The sequence below is a fragment of the Salvelinus fontinalis genome, chromosome 36 (genome assembly GCF_029448725.1).
Source record: "Salvelinus fontinalis isolate EN_2023a chromosome 36, ASM2944872v1, whole genome shotgun sequence".
NCBI classification, from domain to species: domain Eukaryota; kingdom Metazoa; phylum Chordata; class Actinopteri; order Salmoniformes; family Salmonidae; genus Salvelinus; species Salvelinus fontinalis.
Genome location: NC_074700.1, coordinates 16,645,589 through 16,653,205, shown reverse-complemented (window position 1 = coordinate 16,653,205; position 7,617 = coordinate 16,645,589).

The following is a 7,617-nucleotide window of genomic DNA, read 5'->3' as shown; positions in this document are numbered from 1 at the left end:
ATGTTGATACCAAGAGCATACAGGTACATATCATGTATGCTTAAAAAATACAAAATGTACAAACTACTATTTAAAAAACAATAACAAACCTTTTAACATCAGCTGATGTCCCAAAGTCCTGTACAGAAAATTATGATTGCCAAAAAAGAAAAATGATTGTTGTGAAATAGATAATTAACAAAAGTGAATTGAACAATAAAAAAGTCCCTTTTTTTGTGGCAACAGGTCACAAATATTGCTGCTGTAATTGCACACTGTGGTATTTTGCCCTAAATATATAGGAATTTATCAAAATTAGATTTGTTTTAAAATCTTTGTGGGGAAATAATCTGAGGGAAATATGTTTCTCTAATATGGTCATGCATTTGGCAGAAGGTTAGGAAGTGCAGCTCTGTTTCCACCTCATTTTGTGGGCAGTGCGCACATAGTCTGTCTTCTCTTGAGGGCCAGGTGTGCCTTCCTTTCTCAATAGCAAAGCTATGCTCACTGAGTCTGTACATAGTCAGATTTTTTCTTAATTTTGGGTCAGTCACGGTGTTCAGGTATTCTGACACTGTGTACTCTCTGTTTAGGGCCAAATAGCATTCTTGTTTGCTCTGTTTTTTTGTAAATTCTTTCCCATGTGTCAAGTAATGATCTTTTTGTTTTCTCATGATTTGGTTGGGTCTAATTTTGTTGTTGTCCTGGGTCTCTGTGGGGTCTGTTTGTGTTTGTGAACAGAGCCCCAGGACCAGCTTACTTAGAGGGTTCTTCTCTCTAGGTGATGGCTTTATTATGGAATGTCTGGGAATTAATTGCTTTTTGGTGGATGTAGAATCGAATTGCTCTTTTCTGGATTTTGATAGTTAGCGGGTAATTCAGCTCTGTATGCATTATTTGGTGGTTTACGTTGTACACAGAGGATAATTTTGCAGAATTCTGCATGCAGAGTCTCAATTTGGTGTTTGTCCCATTTTGTGTATTCTTGGTTGGTGAGCGGACCCCAGACCTCACAACCATAAAGGGCAATGGGTTCTATAACTGATTCAAGTATTTTTAGCCAGATCCTAAATGGTATGTCAAATGTCAGGCAGACCTATCCCTGTTCTCTCCTCTCTGCACAGACCATACAAACGCTTCACACCGCGTGGCCGCGGCCACCCTAACCTGGTGGTCCCAGCGCGCACGACCCACGTGAGGTTCCAGGTCTCCGGCAGCCTCTAGAACTGCCGATCTGCGGCCAACAAGGCAGAGTTCATCTCAGCCTATGCTTCCCTCCAGTCCCTCGACTTCTTGGCACTGACGGAAACATGGATTACCACAGATAACACTGCTAATCCTACTGCTCTCTCCTCGTCTGCCCACGTGTTCTCGCACACCCCGAGAGCTTCTGGTCAGCGGGGTGGTGGCACTGGGATCCTCATCTCTCCCAAGTGGTCATTCTCTCTTTCTCCCCTTACCCATCTGTCTATCGCCTCCTTTGAATTCCATGCTGTCACAGTTACCAGCCCTTTCAAGCTTAACATCCTTATCATTTATCGCCCTCCAGGTTCCCTTGGAGAGTTCATCAATGAGCTTGATGCCTTGATAAGCTCCTTTCCTGAGGACGGCTCACCTCTCACAGTTCTGGGTGACTTTAACCTCCCCACGTCTACCTTTGACTCATTCCTCTCTGCCTCCTTCTTTCCACTCCTCTCCTCTTTTGACCTCACCCTCTCACCTTCCCCCCCTACTCACAAGACAGGCAATACGCTTGACCTCATCTTTACTAGATGCTGTTCTTCCACTAACCTCATTGCAACTCCCCTCCAAGTCTCCGACCACTACCTTGTATCCTTATCCCTCTCGCTCACATCCAACACTTCCCACACTGCCCCTACTCGGATGGTATCGCGCCGTCCCAACCTTCGCTCTCTCTCCCCCGCTACTCTCTCCTCTTCCATCCTATCATCTCTTCCCTCTGCTCAAACCTTCTCCAACCTATCTCCTGATTCTGCCTCCTCAACCCTCCTCTCCTCCCTTTCTGCATCCTTTGACTCTCTATGTCCCCTATCCTCTAGGCCGGCTCGGTCCTCCCCTCCTGTTCCGTGGCTCGACGACTCATTGCGAGCTCACAGAACAGGGCTCCGGGCAGCCGAGCGGAAATGGAGGAAAACTCGCCTCCCTGCGGACCTGGCATCCTTTCACTCCCTCCTCTCTACATTTTCCTCTTCTGTCTCTGCTGCTAAAGCCACTTTCTACCACTCTAAATTCCAAGCATCTGCCTCTAACCCTAGGAAGCTCTTTGCCACCTTCTCCTCCCTCCTGAATCCTCCTCCCCCTCCCCCCCTCCTCGCTCTCTGTAGACGACTTCGTCAACCATTTTGAAAAGAAGGTCGACGACATCCGATCCTCGTTTGCTAAGTCAAACGACACCGCTGGTTCTGCTCACACTGCCCTACCCTGTGCTCTGACCTCTTTCTCCCCTCTCTCTCCAGATGAAATCTCGCGTCTTGTGACGCCCGGCCGCCCAACAACCTGCCCGCTTGAGCCCATCCCCGCCTCTCTTCTCCAGACCATTTCCGGAGACCTTCTCCCTTACCTCACCTCGCTCATCAACTCATCCTTGACCGCTGGCTACGTCCCTTCCGTCTTCAAGAGAGCGAGAGTTGCACCCCTTCTGAAAAAACCTACACTCGATCCCTCCGATGTCAACAACTACAGACCAGTATCCCTTCTTTCTTTTCTCTCCAAAACTCTTGAACGTGCCGTCCTTGGCCAGCTCTCCTGCTATCTCTCTCAGAATGACCTTCTTGATCCAAATCAGTCAGGTTTCAAGACTAGTCATTCAACTGAGACTGATCTTCTCTGTGTCAGGGAGGCGCTCCGCACTGCTAAAGCTAACTCTCTCTCCTCTGCTCTCATCCTTCTAGACCTATCGGCTGCCTTCGATACTGTGAACCATCAGATCCTCCTCTCCACCCTCTCCGAGTTGGGCATCTCCGGTGCGGCCCACGCTTGGATTGCGTCCTACCTGACAGGTCGCTCCTACCAGGTGGCGTGGCGAGAATCTGTCTCCTCACCACGTGCTCTCACCACTGGTGTCCCCCAGGGCTCTGTTCTAGGCCCTCTCTTATTCTCGCTATACACCAAGTCACTTGGCTCTGTCATATCCTCACATGGTCTCTCTCTATCATTGCTATGCAGACGACACACAATTAATCTTCTCCTTTCCCCCTTTTGATAACCAGGTGGCGAATCGCATCTCTGCATGTCTGGCAGACATATCAGTGTGGATGACGGATCACCACCTCAAGCTGAACCTCGGCAAGACGGAGCTGCTCTTCTTCCCGGGGAAGGACTGCAAGTTTCATGATCTCGCCATCACGGTTGACAACTCCATTGTGTCCTCCTCCGAGAGTGCTAAGAACCTTGGCGTGATCCTGGACAACACCCTGTCGTTCTCCACCAACATCAAGGCGGTGGCCCGTTCCTGTAGGTTCATGCTCTACAACATTCGCAGAGTACGACCCTGCCTCACACAGGAAGCGGCGCAGGTCCTAATCCAGGCACTTGTCATCTCCCGTCTGGATTACTGCAACTTGCTGTTGGCTGGGCTCCCTGCCTGTGCCATTAAACCCCTACAACTCATCCAGAACGCCGCAGCCCGTCTGGTGTTCAACCTTCCCAAGTTCTCTCACGTCACCCCGCTCCTCCGCTCTCTCCACTGGCTTCCAGTTGAAGCTCGCATCCGCTACAAGACCATGGTGCTTGCCTACGGAGCTGCGAGGGGAACGGCACCTCCGTACCTTCAGGCTCTGATAAGGCCCTACACCCAAACACAATATGGATTTATATTAGCTAACCACAATAGCCAAATACACAACGGCATATTTTCACCATGTTTCACCATACATAAAAATACTTGTTGTATGGCAAATGAAAGATACACTGGTTCTTAATGCAACCACTGTGTTAGATTTTTAAAAATAACTTCACCACAACATACAGCATGCGTTATTGTGAGACAGTGCTCACCTTATCTCCGCGGTGTTGGAGTCAACATATTACACAGAAATACGAAATAACATCATAAATGTTGTCTTACTTTTGTAGTTCTTCCATCAGAATGTTGTGCAAGGAGTCCTAGGTCCAGAATAAATCGTTGTTTGCTTTTTGAATGTCCATTTCTTCTGTCGAATTAGCAACTTTGGCTAGCCATGTGGGGCGAACATGCCCATCATCTCTTGACGCATGGAACAAAAAATTCAAAAATTCCCAATAAACGTTGAATAAACTGATCAAACTCGGTTGAAAAATCCTACTTTATGATGTTTTTCTCATATGTATCAAATTAAATCAGAGCCCGGAGCAATTCGCTGTGTATACCGAACGCTCTTCAGAAGACAATGTCGAGTTCCCCCGCTCGCCGTCGAAAACTGACAAAATGCCGGACCTGCCACTCCAAAAGCTCTTATTCGGCCTCACATCAAGCTAGACACCCCTTTCAACCTTCTACTGCCTGTTGACATCTAGTGGAAGGCATATGAAGTGCATACATATCAATACATAAAAGCCAGTTGAATAGGCAGGCCCTGACACAGAGCCTCGTTTTCTGATTTTTCACTTCCTATATGGAAGTTTGCTGCCAAATGAGTTCTGTTTTACTCACAGATATAATTCAAACAGTTTTAGAAACTTCAGAGTGTTTTCTGTACAATAGTAATAATAATATGCATATTGTATGATCTAGAACATAGTACGAGGCCGTTTAATTTGGCCACGATTTTTTCCAAAGTGAAAACAGCGCCCCCCTATCCACAAGATTAAAGGTACAAAATCTGAATTTAGAGAGTGTAACGCTCGTCTTCGGGTGAAAGAGAGGAGGACCAAAGCGCAGCGTGGTAAGTGTTCATGATGATGAATTTTAATGCTAATCCAACAAACAGAACACTACAAAATACAAAACAACAAATGATGTGAACAAATGAACGAAACAGTACCGTGTGGCGAACAAACACTGACACGGCAACAAACACACACAACTCAAAAGTGAAACTCAGGCTACCTAAGTATGATTCTCAATCAGGGACAACGATTGACAGCTGCCACTGATTGAGAATCACACCAGGCCGAACTCAAAACCCCAACATAGAAAAACACACATACTACCCACCCCAACTCACACCCTGACCATACTAAAACAAAGAAAACACAAAAGAACTATGGTCAGAACGTGACAGAGAGAAAATAACTAGAAACGAATGTTCCGAAACTAATCCTCATCATTTTTGCACTTTACGTTTTGGATATTCAATGTCTTAATTAAATGTGAGGTATTCGCACAATCAAACATTACTGTCGCTTAAGTTTTCAATAAATGTTGAGTTAGGACACAAAATAGGAAACACATTTGCTGACGTAAAAACCTTTTCGTTCAGCGTCCGGAAACACAACCTTTGTTCAGCAGTCTGTATCTGAGGCAGTCCAGCCAGGAGACTCTCTGACTCTGAACTGTACAATACACTCTGAGACCTGTGCAGGAGAACACAGTATCTATTGGTTCAGACATGGCTCAAGAGAATCCCGTCCAGGAATAATTTACACCCATGGAGACAGGAGTGATTGGTATGGGAAGAGTCCAGAGGCTTGTCCTCCTACACAGAGTTGTGTCTACAACCTCCCCAAGAGGAACCGAGTTACTACAAAGCTGTGTCCTCATGTGGGGAGATACTGTTTTAAAATGGGACCAAGCTGGACATCAAGGGTAGGTGAAATATCTTACATTTCTGTTTATATCTATTGTTTAAAAATACTGTGTCAAAATGTACACAGTTGTAGTTATTTACATCACATTAGAAAATGTCCAATCATTTTCCAGGACAATGGTGCAGACTCTCTTCTCTTAGTGTATTGCCTGAGCTCAGCATTGGGTCTCTTGTTTATCCTGCTCATTGTCCTTGGTAGCATTATGTACAGGACGAGCAAGAGAAAGTGTCTGCAGTGTAGAGGTAAGTGAAGTCCATAACAAATAAATGAATTGTAACGCTCTGGGTGTCGGGGGTGTGAAGTCAAGCGCAGGAACAACAGACAGTTCAAATATGGTGCTTTTAATGCACAACTGGCAAACAATGTCCACACGAATTAACACTGGGTGCAACAAACAAATGTCCCCTACACGGAGGACAAAAAACCCAGTCCAAAATACAATTGATGAAACGAAACAAACAAACGTTCATCTACTCCCGAATCTAACATACATCTGAAGAATCCCGCACAAAGAACCGTACTGACTAATAAAGCCCCACTAATTATAAATCACCTCAACACAGGTGTACCAAATACACATATAAGGAGGGGGAGGAAAAAGAGTCAGTGGCAGCTAGTAGGCCGGTGACGACGACTGCCGAGCCCCGCCCGAACGGGAAGGGGAGTCACCCTCGGTCGGAGTCGTGACATGAATGATGTATGTAAAAGGTAAAGTCCTTCATAGAAGTTGCTCTTCTTTCATATCACCAGATGTATCTGTAATGGAAGAAGGAGTTGTATCTTTATCTTCTCTGTCTTCCTTTTCGGGACCCGTCTCTCAGACAAGAGGTCCTGCAGTCTCTTCTTCAGATACAGGGGTAAGTAGAATTCCTGATGTTGTATTATCATAAAAAGAAGTGTGAAAGGGGTTACAATAAAATAATAATTTTCTCCTTAATTTTATAATTGTTCCTCATGGGCCTAAGATGCAGACAGTTTTCATTATGTAGCTCTGAATCTGAGAAACAAGAAGAACAGGTCTAGAAGACAGAGAAGCAACATGTAGGAAGAGACGGTGTACTCTGGGATCAGATAGTAAAACTGGATGAATGACACAGCCTTAACTGTTAACTTTATTCACTGTGACTGTAATGAATAAGTTGCATTGTTTCTCTGCCAAACTCATTTGACAATGACTACCTTGTGATATGATAAATAAAGCATTTAACAATAATCAAGACAAAGGAAGTTGAAGGTATTTATTGGTTACCAAGGTAGCTTAGCAGTTCAGACGTATTTTTCCGTGTTGTCGTGTCGTGTCCTGTATATATATATATTTACACCTTTTCTTCACATATCTTTTATTTATTTTATTATCCAAGAACTCAACTACAAAAGCTTTCCTGCAAAAGCTTTCCTGCAACCCGCTTCACCAATTACAATAAGTACTATTCACCTCAATCTGAAAATCCATCGTGGAAGATAGCCAGGGGCTAATTCAGAAGCTAGCCTGAAAGCTAATCCAGAAGCTACTCCGATAGCTAGCCAGAAGCTAATCTGTAGCTGCCCCGAAATTAGCCGGTTTGCTGGCTAGCGTTGGTGTTTCAGCTGCCCACGTTTTGCGGTCATCAGCTATTCCTCTAGCTCGATAATCTACCGGCACTTTAGTGCAACGCGACTCGGACCGGAGCATTCCGGGACTTTTTTTCTCTCAGTTTCCCCGGATTCCAACCGCAGCCTCAGCCTCTATTTTGCACCTTGATTTCGCAGCTAGCTAGCTGCATACCGTGTGACTATTGGCTTACGTCGACCCCGGAGCTAACTCAAATCATGCTGGAGCTAGCCAGCTGAGGAGTTCCATCACCATCCGGACCCGCTTCTTTGTTGCTGCTGCAGATACGGAACCCCACC